This window comes from Pleurodeles waltl, chromosome 5 (genome assembly GCF_031143425.1).
Source record: "Pleurodeles waltl isolate 20211129_DDA chromosome 5, aPleWal1.hap1.20221129, whole genome shotgun sequence".
In the NCBI taxonomy this organism is placed as follows: Eukaryota; Metazoa; Chordata; class Amphibia; order Caudata; family Salamandridae; genus Pleurodeles; species Pleurodeles waltl.
In genome coordinates, this window is record NC_090444.1 from 52,455,507 (window position 1) to 52,476,132 (window position 20,626).

Below are 20,626 nucleotides of genomic sequence, written 5' to 3' on the forward strand. Positions count from 1 at the left end.
CTGGTCAGAGCCCCACAAGTCACCCCATCTTGGATTCCCCTAGGTCTCTAGTTTTAAAAAATGCACAGGTTTGGTAGGTTTCCCTGTGTGCCGGCTGAGCTAGAGGCCAAAATCTACAGGTAGGCACTTTGCAAAAAACACCTTTGTTTTCTTTAAAAAAATGGGATGTGTCCACGTTGCGTTTTGGGGAATTTCCTGTCGCGGGCGCTAGGCCTACCCACACAAGTGAGGTATCATTTTTATCGGGAGACTTGGGGGAACGCTGGGTAGAAGAAAGTTCGTGTCTCCTCTCAGATTCCAGAACTTTCTGCCCCAGAAATGTGAGGAACATGTGTTTTTTTAGCCAAATTTTGAGGTTTGCAAAGGATTCTGGGTAACAGAACCTGGTCAGATCCCCACAAGTCACCCCATCTTGGATTCCCCTAGGTCTCTAATTTTAAAAAATGCACAGGTTTGGTAGGTTTCCCTAGGTGCCGGCTGAGCTAGAGGCCAAAATCTACAGGTAGGCACTTTGCAAAAAACAGCTCTGTTTCCTGTCAAAAAATGGGATGTGTCCACGTTGCGTTTTGGGGCATTTCCTGTCGCGGGTGCTAGGCCTACCCTCACAAGTGAGGTATCATTTTTATCAGGAGACTTGGGGGAATGCTGGGTGGAAGGAAATTTGTGGTTCCTCTCAGATTCCAGAACTTTCTGTCACCATAATGTGAGGGAAATGTGTTTTTTAAGCCAAATTTTGAGGTTTGCAAAGAATTCTGGGTAACAGAACCTGGTCAGAGCCCCAGAAGTCACCCCATCTTGGATTCCCCTAGGTCTCTAGTTTTAAAAAATGCACAGGTTTGGTAGGTTTCCCTAGGTGCCGGCTGAGCTAGAGGCCAAAATCTACAGGTAGGCACTTTGCAAAAAACTGCTCTGTTTTCTGTGAAAAAATGGGATGTGTCCACGTTGTGTTTTGGGGCATATCCTGTCGTGGGCGCTAGGCCTACCCACACAAGTGAGGTACCATTTTTATCGGGAGACTTGGGGGAACGATGGGTGGAAGGAAATTTGTGGTTCCTCTCAGATTCCAGAACTTTCTGCCACAGAAATGTGAGGAACATGTGTTTTTTTAGCCAAATTTTGAGGTTTGCAAAGGATTCTGGGTAACAGAACCTGGTCAGAGCCCCACCAGTCACCCCATCTTGGATTCCCCTAGGTCTCTAGTTTTCAAAAATGCACAGGTTTGGTAGGTTTCCTTAGGTGCCGGCTGAGCTAGAGGCCAAAATCTACAGGTAGGCACTTTGCAAAAAACAGCTCTGTTTCCTGTAAAAAATGGGATGTGTCCACGTTGTGTTTTGGGGCATTTCCTGTCGTGGGCGCTAGGCCAACCCACACAAGTGAGGTATCATTTTTATCGGGAGACTTGGGGGAATGCTGGGTGAAAGGAAATTTGTGCCTCCTCTCAGATTCCAGAACTTTCAGTCACAGAAATGTGAGGAAAATGTGTTTTTTTAGACCAAAGTTTGAGGTTTGCATAGGATTCTGGGTAACAGAACCTGGTCAGAGCCCCACAAGTCACCCCATCTTGGATTCTCCTAGGTCTCTAGTTTTCAAAAATGCACAGGTTTGGTAGGTTTCCCTAGGTGCCAGCTGAGCTAGAGGCCAAAATCTACAGGTAGGCACTTTGCAAAAAACTGCTCTGTTTTCTGTGAAAAAATGGGATGTGTCCACGTTGGGTTTTGGGGCATATCCTGTCGCGGGCGCTAGGCCTACCCACACAAGTGAGGTATCATTTTTATCGGGAGACTTGGGGGAACGCTCGGTGGAAGGAAATTTGTGCCTCCTCTCAGATTCCAGAACTTTCTGCCACAGAAATGTGAGAAATATGTGTTTTTTTAGCCAAATTTTGAGGTTTGCAAAGGATTCTGGGTAACAGAACCTGGTCAGAGCCCCACAAGTCACCCCATCTTGGATTCCCCTAGGTCTCTAGTTTTAAAAAATGCACAGGTTTGGTAGGTTTCCCTGGGTGCCGGCTGAGCTAGAGGTCAAAATCTACAGGTAGGCACTTTGCAAGAAACACCTCTGTTTTCTTTCAAAAAATGGAATGTGTCCACGTTGCGATTTGGGGCATTTCCTGTCGCGGGCGCAAGGCCTACCCACTCAAGTGAGGTACCATTTTTATCGGGAGACTTGGGGAAACGCTGGGTGGAAGAAAGTTTGTGCCTCCTCTCAGATTAAAGAACTTTCTGCCACAGAAATGTGAGGAACATGTGTTTTTTTAGCCAAATTTTGAGGTTTGCAAAGGATCCTGGGTAACAGAACCTCATCAGAGCCCGACAAGTCACCCCATCTTGGATTCCCCTAGGTCTCTAGTTTTAAAAAATGCACAGGTTTGGTAGGTTTCCCTAGGTGCCGGCTGAGCTAGAGGCCAAAATCTACAGGTAGGCACTTTGCAAAAAACAGCTCTGTTTCCTGTCAAAAAATGGGATGTGTCCACGTTGTGTTTTGGGGCATATCCTGTCGTGGGCGCTAGGCCTACCCACACAAGTGAGGTACCATTTTTATCGGGAGACTTGGGGGAACGATGGGTGGAAGGAAATTTGTGGTTCCTCTCAGATTCCAGAACTTTCTGCCACAGAAATGTGAGGAACATGTGTTTTTTTAGCCAAATTTTGAGGTTTGCAAAGGATTCTGGGTAACAGAACCTGGTCAGAGCCCCACCAGTCACCCCATCTTGGATTCCCCTAGGTCTCTAGTTTTCAAAAATGCACAGGTTTGGTAGGTTTCCCTAGGTGCCGGCTGAGCTAGAGGCCAAAATCTACAGGTAGGCACTTTGCAAAAAACACCTCTGTTTTCTTTAAAAAAATGGGATGTGTCCACGTTGTGTTTTGGGGCATTTCCTGTCGCGGGCGCTAGGCCAACCCACACAAGTGAGGTATGATTTTTATCAGGAGACTTGGGGGAATGCTGGGTGGAAGGAAATTTGTGCCTCCTCTCAGATTCCAGAACTTTCAGTCACAGAAATGTGAGGAAAATGTGTTTTTTTAGCCAAAGTTTGAGGTTTTCATAGGATTCTGGGTAACAGAACCTGGTCAGAGCCCCACAAGTCACCCCATCTTGGATTCCCCTAGGTCTCTAGTTTTCAAAAATGCACAGGTTTGGTAGGTTTCCCTAGGTGCCGGCTGAGCTAGAGGCCAAAATCTACAGGTAGGCACTTTGCAAAAAACTGCTCTGTTTTCTGTGAAAAAATGGGATGTGTCCACGTTGTGTTTTTGGGCATATCCTGTTGCGGGCGCTAGGCCTACCCACACAAGTGAGGTATCATTTTTATCGGGAGACTTGGGGGAACGCTGGGTGGAAGGAAATTTGTGCCTCCTCTCAGATTCCAGAACTTTCTGCCACAGAAATGTGAGAAACATGTGTTTTTTTAGCCAAATTTTTAGGTTTGCAAAGGATTCTGGGTCACAGAACCTGGTCAGAGCCCCACAAGTCACCCCATCTTGGATTCCCATAGGTCTCTAGTTTTAAAAAATGCACAGGTTTGGTAGGTGTCCCTGGGTGCCGGCTGAGCTAGAGGCCAAAATCTACAGGTAGGCACTTTGCAAAAAACACCTCTGTTGTGTTTCAAAAAAATGGGATGTGTCCACCTTGCGTTTTGGGGCATTTCCTGTCGCGGGCGCTAGGCCAACCCACACAAGTGAGGTATGATTTTTATCGGGAGACTTGGGGGAACGCTGGGTGGAAGGAAATTTGTGCCTCCTCTCAGATTCCAGAACTTTCTGCCCCAAGAAATGTGAGGAACATGTGTTTTTTTAGCCCGATTTTGAGGTTTGCAAAGGATTCTGGGTAACAGAACCTGGTCAGAGCCCCACAAGTCACCCCATCTTGGATTCCCCTAGGTCTCTAGTTTTAAAAAATGCACAGGTTTGGTAGGTTGCCCTGGGTGCCGGCTGAGCTAGAGGCCAAAATCTACAGGTAGGCACTTTGCAAAAAACACCTTTGTTTTCTTTAAAAAAATGGGATGTGTCCACGTTGCGTTTTGGGGAATTTCCTGTTGCGGGCGCTAGGCCTACCCTCACAAGTGAGGTATCATTTTTATCGGGAGACTTGGGGGAACGCTGGGTAGAAGAAAGTTTGTGTCTCCTCTCAGATTCCAGAACTTTCTGCCCCAGAAATGTGAGGAACATGTGTTTTTTTAGCCAAATTTTGAGGTTTGCAAAGGATTCTGGGTAACAGAACCTGGTCAGATCCCCACAAGTCACCCCATCTTGGATTCCCCTAGGTCTCTAGTTTTAAAAAATGCACAGGTTTGGTAGGTTTCCCTAGGTGCCGGCTGAGCTAGAGGCCAAAATCTACAGGTAGGCACTTTGCAAAAAACACCTCTGTTTTCTTTCAAAAAATGGAATGTGTCCACGTTGCGATTTGGGGCATTTCCTGTCGCGGGCGCAAGGCCTACCCACACAAGTGAGGTATCATTTTTATCGGGAGACTTGGGGGAACGCTGGGTGGAAGAAAGTTTGTGCCTCCTCTCAGATTAAAGAACTTTCTGCCACAGAAATGTGAGGAACATGTGTTTTTTTAGCCAAATTTTGAGGTTTGCAAAGGATCCTGGGTAACAGAACCTCATCAGAGCCCGACAAGTCACCCCATCTTGGATTCCCCTAGGTCTCTAGTTTTAAAAAATGCACAGGTTTGGTAGGTTTCCCTAGGTGCCGGCTGAGCTAGAGGCCAAAATCTACAGGTAGGCACTTTGCAAAAAACAGCTCTGTTTCCTGTCAAAAAATGGGATGTGTCCACGTTGTGCTTTGGGGCATTTCCTGTCGCGGGCGCTAGGCCTACCCACACAAGTGAGGTATCATTTTCATCGGAAGACTTGGGGGAACGCTGGGTAGAAGGAAATTTGTGCCTCCTCTCAGATTCCAGAACTTTCTGCCCCAGAAATGTGAGGAACATGTGTTTTTTTAGCCAAATTTTGAGGTTTGCAAAGGATTCTGGGTAACAGAACCTGGTCAGAGCCCCGCAAGTCACCTCATCTTGGATTCCCCTACGTCTCTAGTTTTGAAAAATGCACAGGTTTGCAAGGTTTCCCTTGGTGCAGGCTGAGCTAGAGGCCAAAATCTACAGGTAGGCACTTTGCAAAAAACCCCTCTGTTTTCTTACAAAAAATGGGATGTGTCCACGTTGCTTTTTGGGGCATTTCCTGTTGCGGGCGCTAGGCCTACCCTCACAAGTGAGGTATCATTTTTATCGGGAGACTTGGGGGAATGCTGAGTGGAAGGAAATTTGTGCCTCCTCTCAGATTCCAGAACTTTCTGCCACAGAAATGTGAGGGAAATGTGTTTTTTTAGCCAAATTTTGAGGTTTGCAAAGAATTCTGGGTAATAGAACCTGATCATAGGCCCACAAGTCACCCCATCTTGGATTCCCCTTGGTCTCTAGTTTTAAAAAATGCACAGGTTTGGTAGGTTTCCCTAGGTGCCGGCTGAGCTAGAGGCCAAAATCTACAGGTAGGCACTTTGCAAAAAACTGCTCTGTTTTCTGTGAAAAAATGGGATGTGTCGACGTTGTGTTTTGGGGCATTTCGTGTCGCGGGCGCTAGGCCTTCCCACACAAGTGAGGTACCATTTTTATCGGGAGACTTGGGGGAACGCTGGGTGGAAGGAAATTTGTGCCTCCTGTCAGATTCCAGAACTTTCTGCCCCTGAAATGTGAGGAACATGTGTTTTTTTGCCACATTTTGAGGTTTGCAAAGGATTCTGGGTAACAGAAACTGGTCAGAGCCCCACAAGTCACCCCATCTTGGATTCCCCTAGGTCTCTAGTTTTCAAAAATGCACAGGTTTGGTAGGTTTCCCTGGGTGCTGGCTGAGCTAGAGGCCAAAATCTACAGGTAGGCACTTTGCAAAAAACAACTCTGTTTTCTTTAAAAAAATGGGATGTGTCCACGTTGTGTTTTGGGGCATTTCCTGTCGCGGGCGCTATGCCAACCCACACAAGTGAGGTATCATTTTTATCGGGAGACTTGGGGGAATGCTGGGTGAAAGGAAATTTGTGCCTCCTCTCAGATTCCAGAACTTTCAGTCACAGAAATGTGTGGAAAATGTGTTTTTTTAGCCAAAGTTTGAGGTTTGCATAGGATTCTGGGTAACAGAACCTGGTCAGAGCCCCACAAGTCACCCCATCTTGGATTCCCCTAGGTCTCTAGTTTTCAAAAATGCACAGGTTTGGTAGGTTTCCCTAGGTGCCAGCTGAGCTAGAGGCCAAAATCTACAGGTAGGCACTTTGCAAAAAACTGCTCTGTTTTCTGTGAAAAAATGGGATGTGTCCACGTTGTGTTTTGGGGCATATCCTGTCGCGGGCGCTAGGCCTACCCACACAACCGAGGTATCATTTTTATCGGGAGACTTGGGGGAACGCTGGGTGGAAGGAAATTTGTGCCTCCTCTCAGATTCCAGAACTTTCTGCCACAGAAATGTGAGAAATATGTGTTTTTTTAGCCAAATTTTGAGGTTTGCAAAGGATTCTGGGTAACAGAACCTGGTCAGAGCCCCACAAGTCACCCCATCTTGGATTCCCCTAGGTCTCTAGTTTTAAAAAATTCACAGGTTTGGTAGGTGTCCCTGGGTGCCGGCTGAGCTAGAGGCCAAAATCTACAGGTAGGCACTTTGCAAAAAACACCTCTGTTTTGTTTAAAAAAATGGGATGTGTCCACGTTGCGTTTTGGGGCATTTCCTGTCGCGGGCGCTAGGCCAACCCACACAAGTGAGGTATGATTTTCATCGGGAGACTTGGGGGAATGCTGGGTGGAAGGAAATTTGTGGTTCCTCTCAGATTCAAGAACTTTCTACCCAAGAAATGTGTGGAACATGTGTTTTTTTAGCCAGATTTTGAGGTTTGCAAAGGATTCTGGGTAACAGAACCTGGTCAGAGCCCCAGAAGTCACCCCATCTTGGATTCCCCTAGGTCTCTAGTTTTAAAAAATGCACAGGTTTGGTAGGTTTCCCTGGGTGCCGGCTGAGCTAGAGGTCAAAATCTACAGGTAGGCACTTTGCAAGAAACACCTCTGTTTTCTTTCAAAAAATGGAATGTGTCCACGTTGCGATTTGGGGCATTTCCTGTCGCGGGCGCAAGGCCTACCCACACAAGTGAGGTACCATTTTTATCGGGAGACTTGGGGGAACGCTGGGTGGAAGAAAGTTTGTGCCTCCTCTCAGATTAAAGAACTTTCTGCCACAGAAATGTGAGGAACATGTGTTTTTTTAGCCAAATTTTGAGGTTTGCAAAGGATCCTGGGTAACAGAACCTCATCAGAGCCCGACAAGTCACCCCATCTTGGATTCCCCTAGGTCTCTAGTTTTAAAAAATGCACAGGTTTGGTAGGTTTCCCTAGGTGCCGGCTGAGCTAGAGGCCAAAATCTACAGGTAGGCACTTTGCAAAAAACAGCTCTGTTTCCTGTAAAAAATGGGATGTGTCCACGTTGTGTTTTGGGGCATTTCCTGTCGCGGGCGCTAGGCCAACCCACACAAGTGAGGTATCATTTTTATCGGGAGACTTGGGGGAATGCTGGGTGAAAGGAAATTTGTGCCTCCTCTCAGATTCCAGAACTTTCAGTCACAGAAATGTGAGGAAAATGTGTTTTTTTAGCCAAAGTTTGAGGTTTGCATAGGATTCTGGGTAACAGAACCTGGTCAGAGCCCCACAAGTCACCCCATCTTGGATTCCCCTAGGTCTCTAGTTTTCAAAAATGCACAGGTTTGGTAGGTTTCCCTAGGTGCCAGCTGAGCTAGAGGCCAAAATCTACAGGTAGGCACTTTGCAAAAAACTGCTCTGTTTTCTGTGAAAAAATGGGATGTGTCCACGTTGTGTTTTGGGGCATATCCTGTCGCGGGCGCTAGGCCTACCCACACAAGTGAGGTATCATTTTTATCGGGAGACTTGGGGGAACGCTGGGTGGAAGGAAATTTGTGCCTCCTCTCAGATTTCAGAACTTTCTGCCACAGAAATGTGAGGAACATGTGTTTTTTTAGCCAAATTTTGAGGTTTGCAAAGGATTCTGGGTAACAGAACCTGGTCAGAGCCCCACAAGTCACCCCATCTAGGATCCTCCTAGGTCTCTAGTTTAAAAAAATGCACAGGTTTGGTAGGTTTCCCTGGGTGCTGGCTGAGCTAGAGGCCAAAATCTACAGGTAGGCACTTTGCAAAAAACACCTCTGTTTTCTTTAAAAAAATGGGATGTGTCCACGTTGTGTTTTGGGGCATTTCCTGTCGCGGGCGCTAGGCCAACCCTCACAAGTGAGGTATAATTTTTATCGGGAGACTTGGGGGAATGCTGGGTGGAAGGAAATTTGTGCCTCCTCTCAGATTCCAGAACTTTCAGTCACAGAAATGTGAGGAAAATGTGTTTTTTTAGCCAAAGTTTGAGGTTTGCATAGGATTCTGGGTAACAGAACCTGGTCAGAGCCCCACAAGTCACCCCATCTTGGATTCCCCTAGGTCTCTAGTTTTCAAAAATGCACAGGTTTGGTAGGTTTCCCTAGGTGCCGGCTGAGCTAGAGGCCAAAATCTACAGGTAGGCACTTTGCAAAAAACTGCTCTGTTTTCTGTGAAAAAATGGGATGTGTCCACGTTGTGTTTTGGGGCATATCCTGTTGCGGGCGCTAGGACTACCCACACAAGTGAGGTATCATTTTTATCGGGAGACTTGGGGGAACGCTGGGTGGAAGGAAATTTGTGCCTCCTCTCAGATTCCAGAACTTTCTGCCACAGAAATGTGAGAAACATGTGTTTGTTTAGCCACATTTTTAGGTTTGCAAAGGATTCTGGGTCACAGAACCTGGTCAGAGCCCCACAAGTCACCCCATCTTGGATTCCCCTAGGTCTCTAGTTTAAAAAAATGCACAGGTTTGGTAGGTGTCCCTGGGTGCCGGCTGAGCTAGAGGCCAAAATCTACAGGTAGGCACTTTGCAAAAAACACCTCTGTTGTGTTTCAAAAAATGGGATGTGTCCACGTTGCGTTTTGGGGCATTTCCTGTCGCGGGCACTAGGCCAACCCACACAAGTGAGGTATGATTTTTATCGGGAGACTTGGGGGAACGCTGGGTGGAAGGAAATTTGTGCCTCCTCTCAGATTCCAGAACTTTCTGCCCCAAGAAATGTGAGGAACATGTGTTTTTTTAGCCCGATTTTGAGGTTTGCAAAGGATTCTGGGTAACAGAACCTGGTCGGAGCCCCACAAGTCACCCCATCTTGGATTCCCCTAGGTCTCTAGTTTTCAAAAATGCACAGGTTTGGTAGGTTGCCCTGGGTGCCGGCTGAGCTAGAGGCCAAAATCTACAGGTAGGCACTTTGCAAAAAACACCTTTGTTTTCTTTAAAAAAATGGGATGTGTCCACGTTGCGTTTTGGGGAATTTCCTGTCGCGGGCGCTAGGCCTACCCACACAAGTGAGGTATCATTTTTATCGGGAGACTTGGGGGAACGCTGGGTAGAAGAAAGTTTGTGTCTCCTCTCAGATTCCAGAACTTTCTGCCCCAGAAATGTGAGGAACATGTGTTTTTTTAGCCAAATTTTGAGGTTTGCAAAGGATTCTGGGTAACAGAACCTGGTCAGATCCCCACAAGTCACCCCATCTTGGATTCCCCTAGGTCTCTAATTTTAAAAAATGCACAGGTTTGGTAGGTTTCCCTAGGTGCCGGCTGAGCTAGAGGCCAAAATCTACAGGTAGGCACTTTGCAAAAAACAGCTCTGTTTCCTGTCAAAAAATGGGATGTGTCCACGTTGCGTTTTGGGGCATTTCCTGTCGCGGGTGCTAGGCCTACCCTCACAAGTGAGGTATCATTTTTATCAGGAGACTTGGGGGAATGCTGGGTGGAAGGAAATTTGTGGTTCCTCTCAGATTCCAGAACTTTCTGTCTCCATAATGTGAGGGAAATGTGTTTTTTAAGCCAAATTTTGAGGTTTGCAAAGAATTCTGGGTAACAGAACCTGGTCAGAGCCCCAGAAGTCACCCCATCTTGGATTCCCCTAGGTCTCTAGTTTTAAAAAATGCACAGGATTGGTAGGTTTCCCTAGGTGCCGGCTGAGCTAGAGGCCAAAATCTACAGGTAGGCACTTTGCAAAAAACTGATCTGTTTTCTGTGAAAAAATGGGATGTGTCCACGTTGTGTTTTGGGGCATATCGTGTCGTGGGCGCTAGGCCTACCCACACAAGTGAGGTACCATTTTTATCGGGAGACTTGGGGGAACGATGGGTGGAAGGAAATTTGTGGTTCCTCTCAGATTCCAGAACTTTCTGTCACAGAAATGTGAGGAACATGTGTTTTTTTAGCCAAATTTTGAGGTTTGCAAAGGATTCTGGGTAACAGAACCTGGTCAGAGCCCCACCAGTCACCCCATCTTGGATTCCCCTAGGTCTCTAGTTTTAAAAAATGCACAGGTTTGGTAGGTTTCCTTAGGTGCCGGCTGAGCTAGAGGCCAAAATCTACAGGTAGGCACTTTGCAAAAAACAGCTCTGTTTCCTGTAAAAAATGGGATGTGTCCACGTTGTGTTTTGGGGCATTTCCTGTCGCGGGCGCTAGGCCAATCCACACAAGTGAGGTATCATTTTTATCGGGAGACTTGGGGGAATGCTGGGTGAAAGGAAATTTGTGCCTCCTCTCAGATTCCAGAACTTTCAGTCACAGAAATGAGAGGAAAATGTGTTTTTTTAGCCAAAGTTTGAGGTTTGCATAGGATTCTGGGTAACAGAACCTGGTCAGAGCCCCACAAGTCACCCCATCTTGGATTCCCCTAGGTCTCTAGTTTTCAAAAATGCACAGGTTTGGTAGGTTTCCCTAGGTGCCAGCTGAGCTAGAGGCCAAAATCTACAGGTAGGCACTTTGCAAAAAACTGCTCTGTTTTCTGTGAAAAAATGGGATGTGTCCACGTTGTGTTTTGGGGCATATCCTGTCGCGGGCGCTAGGCCTACCCACACAAGTGAGGTATCATTTTTATCGGGAGACTTGGGGGAACGCTGGGTGGAAGGAAATTTGTGCCTCCTCTCAGATTCCAGAACTTTCTGCCACAGAAATGTGAGAAATATGTGTTTTTTTAGCCAAATTTTGAGGTTTGCAAAGGATTCTGGGTAACAGAACCTGGTCAGAGCCCCACAAGTCACCCCATCTTGGATTCCCCTAGGTCTCTAGTTTTAAAAAATTCACAGGTTTGGTAGGTGTCCCTGGGTGCCGGCTGAGCTAGAGGCCAAAATCTACAGGTAGGCACTTTGCAAAAAACACCTCTGTTTTGTTTAAAAAAATGGGATGTGTCCACGTTGCGTTTTGGGGCATTTCCTGTCGCGGGCGCTAGGCCAACCCACACAAGTGAGGTATGATTTTTATCGGGAGACTTGGGGGAATGCTGGGTGGAAGGAAATTTGTGGTTCCTCTCAGATTCCAGAACTTTCTACCCAAGAAATGTGAGGAACATGTGTTTTTTTAGCCAGATTTTGAGGTTTGCAAAGGATTCTGGGTAACAGAACCTGGTCAGAGCCCCAGAAGTCACCCCATCTTGGATTCCCCTAGGTCTCTAGTTTTAAAAAATGCACAGGTTTGGTAGGTTTCCCTGGGTGCCGGCTGAGCTAGAGGTCAAAATCTACAGGTAGGCACTTTGCAAGAAACACCTCTGTTTTCTTTCAAAAAATAGAATGTGTCCACATTGCGATTTGGGGCATTTCCTGTCGCGGGCGCAAGGCCTACCCACACAAGTGAGGTACCATTTTTATCGGGAGACTTGGGGGAACGCTGGGTGGAAGAAAGTTTGTGCCTCCTCTCAGATTAAAGAACTTTCTGCCACAGAAATGTGAGGAACATGTGTTTTTTTAGCCAAGTTTTGAGGTTTGCAAAGGATCCTGGGTAACAGAACCTCATCAGAGCCCGACAAGTCACCCCATCTTGGATTCCCCTAGGTCTCTAGTTTTAAAAAATGCACAGGTTTGGTAGGTTTCCCTAGGTGCCGGCTGAGCTAGAGGCCAAAATCTACAGGTAGGCACTTTGCAAAAAACAGCTCTGTTTCCTGTCAAAAAATGGGATGTGTCCACGTTGTGTTTTGGGGCATATCCTGTCGTGGGCGTAGGCCTACCCACACAAGTGAGGTACCATTTTTATCGGGAGACTTGGGGGAACGATGGGTGGAAGGAAATTTGTGGTTCCTCTCAGATTCCAGAACTTTCTGCCACAGAAATGTGAGGAACATGTGTTTTTTTAGCCAAATTTTGAGGTTTGCAAAGGATTCTGGGTAACAGAACCTGGTCAGAGCCCCACCAGTCACCCCATCTTGGATTCCCCTAGGTCTCTAGTTTTCAAAAATGCACAGGTTTGGTAGGTTTCCCTAGGTGCCGGCTGAGCTAGAGGCCAAAATCTACAGGTAGGCACTTTGCAAAAAACAGCTCTGTTTCCTGTAAAAAATGGGATGTGTCCACGTTGTGTTTTGGGGCATTTCCTGTCGCGGGCGCTAGGCCAACCCACACAAGTGAGGTATCATTTTTATCGGGAGACTTGGGGGAATGCTGGGTGAAAGGAAATTTGTGCCTCCTCTCAGATTCCAGAACTTTCAGTCACAGAAATGTGAGGAAAATGTGTTTTTTTAGCCAAAGTTTGAGGTTTGCATAGGATTCTGGGTAACAGAACCTGGTCAGAGCCCCACAAGTCACCCCATCTTGGATTCCCCTAGGTCTCTAGTTTTCAAAAATGCACAGGTTTGGTAGGTTTCCCTAGGTGCCAGCTGAGCTAGAGGCCAAAATCTACAGGTAGGCACTTTGCAAAAAACTGCTCTGTTTTCTGTGAAAAAATGGGATGTGTCCACGTTGTGTTTTGGGGCATATCCTGTCGCGGGCGCTAGGCCTACCCACACAAGTGAGGTATCATTTTTATCGGGAGACTTGGGGGAACGCTGGGTGGAAGGAAATTTGTGCCTCCTCTCAGATTCCAGAACTTTCTGCCACAGAAATGTGAGAAATATGTGTTTTTTTAGCCAAATTTTGAGGTTTGCAAAGGATTCTGGGTAACAGAACCTGGTCAGAGCCCCACAAGTCACCCCATCTTGGATTCCCCTAGGTCTCTAGTTTTTAAAAATTCACAGGTTTGGTAGGTGTCCCTGGGTGCCGGCTGAGCTAGAGGCCAAAATCTACAGGTAGGCACTTTGCAAAAAACACCTCTGTTTTGTTTAAAAAAATGGGATGTGTCCACGTTGCGTTTTGGGGCATTTCCTGTCGCGGGCGCTAGGCCAACCCACACAAGTGAGGTATGATTTTTATCGGGAGACTTGGGGGAATGCTGGGTGGAAGGAAATTTGTGGTTCTTCTCAGATTCCAGAACTTTCTGCCCAAGAAATGTGAGGAACATGTGTTTTTTTAGCCAGATTTTGAGGTTTGCAAAGGATTCTGGGTAACAGAACCTGGTCAGAGCCCCAGAAGTCACCCCATCTTGGATTCCCCTAGGTCTCTAGTTTTAAAAAATGCACAGGTTTGGTAGGTTTCCCTGGGTGCCGGCTCAGCTAGAGGTCAAAATCTACAGGTAGGCACTTTGCAAGAAACACCTCTGTTTTCTTTCAAAAAATGGAATGTGTCCACGTTGCGATTTGGGGCATTTCCTGTCGCGGGCGCAAGGCCTACCCACACAAGTGAGGTATCATTTTTATCGGGAGACTTGGGGGAACGCTGGGTGGAAGAAAGTTTGTGCCTCCTCTCAGATTAAAGAACTTTCTGCCACAGAAATGTGAGGAACATGTGTTTTTTTAGCCAAATTTTGAGGTTTGCAAAGGATCCTGGGTAACAGAACCTCATCAGAGCCCGACAAGTCACCCCATCTTGGATTCCCCTAGGTCTCTAGTTTTAAAAAATGCACAGGTTTGGTAGGTTTCCCTAGGTGCCGGCTGAGCTAGAGGCCAAAATCTACAGGTAGGCACTTTGCAAAAAACAGCTCTGTTTCCTGTCAAAAAATGGGATGTGTCCACGTTGTGTTTTGGGGCATATCCTGTCGTGGGCGCTAGGCCTACCCACACAAGTGAGGTACCATTTTTATCGGGAGACTTGGGGGAACGATGGGTGGAAGGAAATTTGTGGTTCCTCTCAGATTCCAGAACTTTCTGCCACAGAAATGTGAGGAACATGTGTTTTTTTAGCCAAATGTTGAGGTTTGCAAAGGATTCTGGGTAACAGAACCTGGTCAGAGCCCCACCAGTCACCCCATCTTGGATTCCCCTAGGTCTCTAGTTTTAAAAAATGCACAGGTTTGGTAGGTTTCCCTAGGTGCCGGCTGAGCTAGAGGCCAAAATCTACAGGTAGGCACTTTGCAAAAAACAGCTCTGTTTCCTGTAAAAAATGGGATGTGTCCACGTTGTGTTTTGGGGCATTTCCTGTCGCGGGCGCTAGGCCAACCCACACAAGTGAGGTATCATTTTTATCGGGAGACTTGGGGGAATGCTGGGTGAAAGGAAATTTGTGCCTCCTCTCAGATTCCAGAACTTTCAGTCACAGAAATGTGAGGAAAATGTGTTTTTTTTAGCCAAAGTTTGAGGTTTGCATAGGATTCTGGGTAACAGAACCTGGTCAGAGCCCCAAAAGTCACCCCATCTTGGATTCCCCTAGGTCTCTAGTTTTAAAAAATGCACAGGTTTGGTAGGTTTCCCTAGGTGCCAGCTGAGCTAGAGGCCAAAATCTACAGGTAGGCACTTTGCAAAAAACTGCTCTGTTTTCTGTGAAAAAATGGGATGTGTCCACGTTGTGTTTTGGGGCATATCCTGTCACGGGCGCTAGGCCTACCCACACAAGTGAGGTATCATTTTTATCGGGAGACTTGGGGGAACTCTGGGTGGAAGGAAATTTGTGCCTCCTCTCAGATTCCAGAACTTTCTGCCACAGAAATGTGAGAAATATGTGTTTTTTTAGCCAAATTTTGAGGTTTGCAAAGGATTCTGGGTAACAGAACCTGGTCAGGGCCCCACAAGTCACCCCATCTTGGATTCCCCTAGGTCTCTAGTTTTCAAAAATGCACAGGTGTGGTAGGTTTCCCTGAGTGCCGGCTGAGCTAGAGGCCAAAATCTACAGGTAGGCACTTTACAAAAAACTGCTCTGTTTTCTGTGAAAAAATGGGATGTGTCCACGTTGTGTTTTGGGGCATATCCTGTCGCAGGTGCTAGGCCTACCCACACAAGTGAGGTATCATTTTTATCGGGAGACTTGGGGGAACGCTGGGTGGAAGGAAATTTGTGCCTCCTGTCAGATTCCAGAACTTTCTGCCCCAGAAATGTGAGGAACATGTGTTTTTTTAGCCAAATTTTGAGGTTTGCAAAGGATTCTGGGTAACAGAACCTGGTCAGAGCCCCAGAAGTCACCCCATCTTGGATTCCCCTAGGTCTCTAGTTTTAAAAAATGCACAGGTTTGCTAGGTTTCCCTGGGTGCTGGCTGAGCTAGAGGCCAAAATCTACAGGAAGGCACTTTGCAAAAAACTGCTCTGTTTTCTTTCAAAAAATGGGATGTGTCCACGTTGCGATTTGGGGCATTTCCTGTCGTGGGCGCTAGGCCTACCCACACAAGTGAGGTATCATTTTTATCGGGAGACTTGGGGGAATGCTGGGTGGAAGGAAATTTGTGCTTCCTCTCAGATTCCAGAACTTTCTGCCCCAAGAAATGTGAGGAACATGTGTTTTTTTAGCCAGATTTTGAGGTTTGCAAAGGATTCTGGGTAACAGAACCTGGTCAGAGCCCCACAAGTCACCCCATCTTGGATTCCCATAGGTCTCTAATTTTAAAAAATGTACAGGTTTGGTAGGTTGCATGGGTGCCGGCTGAGCTAGAGGCCAAAATCTACAGGAAGGCACTTTGCAAAAAACAGCTCTGTTTCCTGTAAAAAATGGGATGTGTCCACGTTGTGCTTTGGGGCATTTCGTTGTGCGGGCGCTAGGCTTTCCCACACATGTGAGGTATCATTTTTATCGGGAGACTTGGGGGAACGCTGGGTGGAAGGAAATTTGTGCCTCCTGTCAGATTCCAGAACTTTCTGCCCCAGAAATGTGAGGAACATGTGCTTTTTTAGCCAAATTTTGAGATTTGCAAAGGATTCTGGGTAACAGAACCTGGTCAGAGCCCCACAAGTCACCCCATCTTGGATTCCCCTAGGTCTCTAGTTTTAAAAAATGCACAGGTTTGGTAGGTTTCCCTGGGTGCCGGCTGAGCTAGAGGTCAAAATCTACAGGTAGGCACTTTGCAAAAAACACCTCTGTTTTCTCTCAAAAAATGGGATGTGTCCACGTTGCGATTTGGGGCATTTCCTGTCGCGGGCGCTAGGCCTACCCACACAAGTGAGGTATAATTTTTATCGGGAGACTTGGGGGAACGCTGGGTGGAAGGAAATTTGTGCCTCCTGTCAGATTCCAGAACTTTCTGCCCCAGAAATGTGAGGAACATGTGTTTTTTTAGCCAAATTTTGAGGTTTGCAAAGGATTCTGGGTAACAGAACCTGGTCAGAGCCCCAGAAGTCACCCCATCTTGGATTCCCCTAGGTCTCTAGTTTTAAAAAATGCACAGGTTTGGTAGGTTTCCCTGGGTGCCGGCTGAGCTAGAGGTCAAAATCTACAGGTAGGCACTTTGCAAAAAACACCTCTGTTTTCTTTCAAAAAATGGAATGTGTCCACTTTGCGATTTGGGGCATTTCCTGTCACGGGCGCTAGGCCTACCCACACAAGTGAGGTATCATTTTTATCGGGAGACTTGGGGGAACGCTGGGTGGAAGAAAGTTTGTGCCTCCTCTCAGATTAAAGAACTTTCTGCCACAGAAATGTGAGGAACATGTGTTTTTTTAGCCAAATTTTGAGGTTTGCAAAGGATTCTGGGTAACAGATCCTGGTCAGAGCCCCGCAAGTCACCCCATCTTGGATTCCCCTAGGTCTCTAGTTTTAAAAAATGCACAGGTTTGGTAGGTTTCCCTAGGTGCCGGCTGAGCTAGAGGCCAAAATCTACAGGTAGGCACTTTGCAAAAAACAGCTCTGTTTCCTGTCAAAAAATGAGATGTGTCCACGTTGTGCTTTGGGGCATTTCCTGTCGCGGGCGCTAGGCCTACCCACACAAGTGAGGTATCATTTTCATCGGGAGACTTGGGGGAACGCTGGGTGGAAAGAAATTTGTGCCTCCTCTCAGATTCCAGAACTTTCTGTCACCATAATGTGAGGGAAATGTGTTTTTTTAGCCAAATGTTGAGGTTTGCAAAGAATTCTGTATAACAGAACCTGGTCAGAGCCCCACAAGTCACCCCATCTTGGATTCCCCTAGGTCTCTAGTTTTCAAAAATGCAAAGGTTTGGTAGGTTTCCCTAGGTGCCGGCTGAGCTAGAGGCCAAAATCTACAGGTAGGCACTTTACAAAAAACAGCTCTGTTTCCTGTCAAAAAATGGGATGTGTCCACGTTGTGCTTTGGGGCATTCCCTGTCGCGGGCGCTAGGCCTACCCACACAAGTGAGGTATCATTTTTATCGGGAGACTTGGGGGAACGCTGGGTGGAAGGAAATTTGTGCCTCCTCTCAGATTCCAGAACTTTCTGCCACAGAAATGTGAGGGAAATTTGGTTTTTTAGCCAAATTTTGAGGTTTGCAAAGAATTCTGGGTAATAGAACCTGATCATAGGCCCACAAGTCACCCCATCTTGGATTCCCCTAGGTCTCTAGTTTTAAAAAATGCACAGGTTTGGTAGGTTTCCCTAGGTGCCGGCTGAGCTAGAGGCCAAAATCTACAGGTAGGCACTTTGCAAAAAACTGCTCTGTTTTCTGTGAAAAAATGGGATGTGTCCACGTTGTCTTTTGGGGCATATCCTGTCGTGGGCGCTAGGCCTACCCACACAAGTGAGATACCATTTTTATCGGGAGACTTGGGGGAACGCTGGGTAGAAGGAAATTTGTGGTTCCTCTCAGATTCCAGAACTTTCTGCCACAGAAATGTGAGGAACATGTGTTTTTTTAGCCAAATTTTGAGGTTTGCAAAGGATTCTGGGTAACAGAACCTGGTCAGAGCGCCAGAAGTCACCCCATCTTGGATTCCCCTAGGTCTCTAGTTTAAAAAAATGCACAGGTTTATTAGGTTTCCCTGGGTGCCGGCTGAGCTAGAGGTCAAAATCTACAGGTAGGCACTTTGCAAAAAACACCTCTGTTTTCTTTAAAAAAATGGAATGTGTCCACGTTGCGATTTGGGGCATTTCCTGTCGCGGGCGCTAGCCTACCCACACAAGTGAGGTATCATTTTTATCGGGAGACTTGGGGGAACGCTGGGTGGAAGAAAGTTTGTGCCTCCTCTCAGATTAAAGAACTTTCTGCCACAGAAATGTGAGGAACATGTGTTTTTTTAGCCAAATTTTGAGGTTTGCAAAGGATCCTGGGTAACAGAACCTCGTCAGAGCCCCACAAGTCACCCCATCTTGGATTCCCCTAGGTCTCTAGTTTTCAAAAATGCACAGGTTTGGTAGGTTTCCCTGGGTGCCGGCTGAGCTAGAGGCCAAAATCTACAGGTAGGCACTTTGCAAAAAACACCTTTGTTTTCTTTAAAAAAAATGGGATATGTCCACGTTGCGTTTTGGGGAATTTCCTGTTGCGGGCGCTAGGCCTACCCACACAAGTGAGGTATCATTTTTATCGGGAGACTTGGGGGAACGCTGGGTGGAAGAAAGTTTGTGTCTCCTCTCAGATTCTAGAACTTTCTGCCCCAGAAATGTGAGGAACATGTGTTTTTTTAGCCAAATTTTGAGGTTTGCAAAGGATTCTGGGTAACAGAACCTGGTCAGAGCCCCACAAGTCCCCCCATCTTGGATTCCCCTAGGTCTCTAATTTTAAAAAATGCACAGGTTTGGTAGGTTTCCCTAGGTGCCGGCTGAGCTAGAGGCCAAAATCTACAGGTAGGCACTTTGCAAACAACACCTCTGTTTTCTTTCAAAAAATGGGATGTGTCCACGTTGCGTTTTGGGGCATTTCCTGTCGCGGGTGCTAGGCCTACCCTCACAAGTGAGGTATCATTTTTATCAGGAGACTTGGGGGAATGCTGGGTGGAAGGAAATTTGTGGTTCCTCTCAGATTCCAGAACTTTCTGTCACCATAATGTGAGGGAAATGTGTTTTTTTAGCCAAATTTTGAGGTTTGCAAAGAATTCTGGGTAACAGAACCTGGTCAGAGCCCCAGAAGTCACCCCATCTTGGATTCCCCTAGGTCTCTAGTTTTAAAAAATGCACAGGTTTGGTATGTTTCCCTAGGTGCCGGCTGAGCTAGAGGCCAAAATCTACAGGTAGGCACTTTGCAAAAAACTGCTCTGTTTTCTGTGAAAAAATGGGATGTGTCCACGTTGTGTTTTGGGGCATATCCTGTCGTGGGCGCTAGGCCTACCCACATAAGTGAGGTACCATTTTTATCGGGAGACTTGGGGGAACGCTGGGTGGAAGGAAATTTGTGGTTCCTCTCAGATTCCAGAACTTTCTGCCACAGAAATGTGAGGAACATGTGTTTTTTTAGCCAAATTTTGAGGTTTGCAAAGGATTCTGGGTAACAGAACTTGGTCAGAGCCCCACAAGTCACCCCATCTTGGATTCCCCTAGGTCTCTAGTTTTTAAAAATGCACAGGTTTGGTAGGTTTCCTTAGGTGCCGGCTGAGCTAGAGGCCAAAATCTACAGGTAGGCACTTTGCAAAAAACAGCTCTGTTTCCTGTAAAAAATGGGATGTGTCCACGTTGTGTTTTGGGGCATTTCCTGTCGCGGGCGCTAGGCCAACCCACACAAGTGAGGTATCATTTTTATCGGGAGACTTGGGGGAATGCTGGGTGGAAGGAAATTTGTGCCTCCTCTCAGATTCCAGAACTTTCAGTCACAGAAATGTGAGGAAAATTTGTTTTTTTAGCCAAGGTTTGAGGTTTGCATAGGATTCTGGGTAACAGAACCTGGTCAGAGCCCCACAAGTCACCCCATCTTGGATTCCCTAGGTCTCTAGTTTTCAAAAATGCACAGGTTTGGTAGGTTTCCCTAGGTGCCGGCTGAGCTAGAGGCCAAAATCTACAGGTAGGCACTTTGCAAAAAACTGCTCTGTTTTCTGTGAAAAAATGGGATGTGTCCACGTTGTGTTTTGGGGCACATCCTGTCGCGGGCGCTAGGCCTACCCACACAAGTGAGGTATCATTTTTATTGGGAGACTTGGGGGAACGCTGGGTGGAAGGAAATTTGTGGTTCCTCTCAGATTCCAGAACTTTCTGCCACAGAAATGTGAGAAACATGTGTTTTTTTAGCCAAATTTTGAGGTTTGCAAAGGTTTCTGGGTAACAGAACCTGGTCAGAGCCCCACAAGTCACCCCATCTTGGATTCCCCTAGGTCTCTAGTTTTAAAAAAATGCACAGGTTTGGTAGGTGTCCCTGGGTGCCGGCTGAGCTAGAGGCCAAAATCTACAGGTAGGCACTTTGCAAAAAACACCTCTGTTTTGTTTAAAAAAATGGGATGTGTCCACGTTGCGTTTTGGGGCATTTCCTGTCGCGGGCGCTAGGCCAACCTACACAAGTGAGGTATGATTTTTATCGGGAGACTTGGGGGAATGCTGGGTGGAAGGAAATTTGTGCCTCCTCTCAGATTCCAGAACTTTCTGCCCCAAGAAATGTGAGGAACA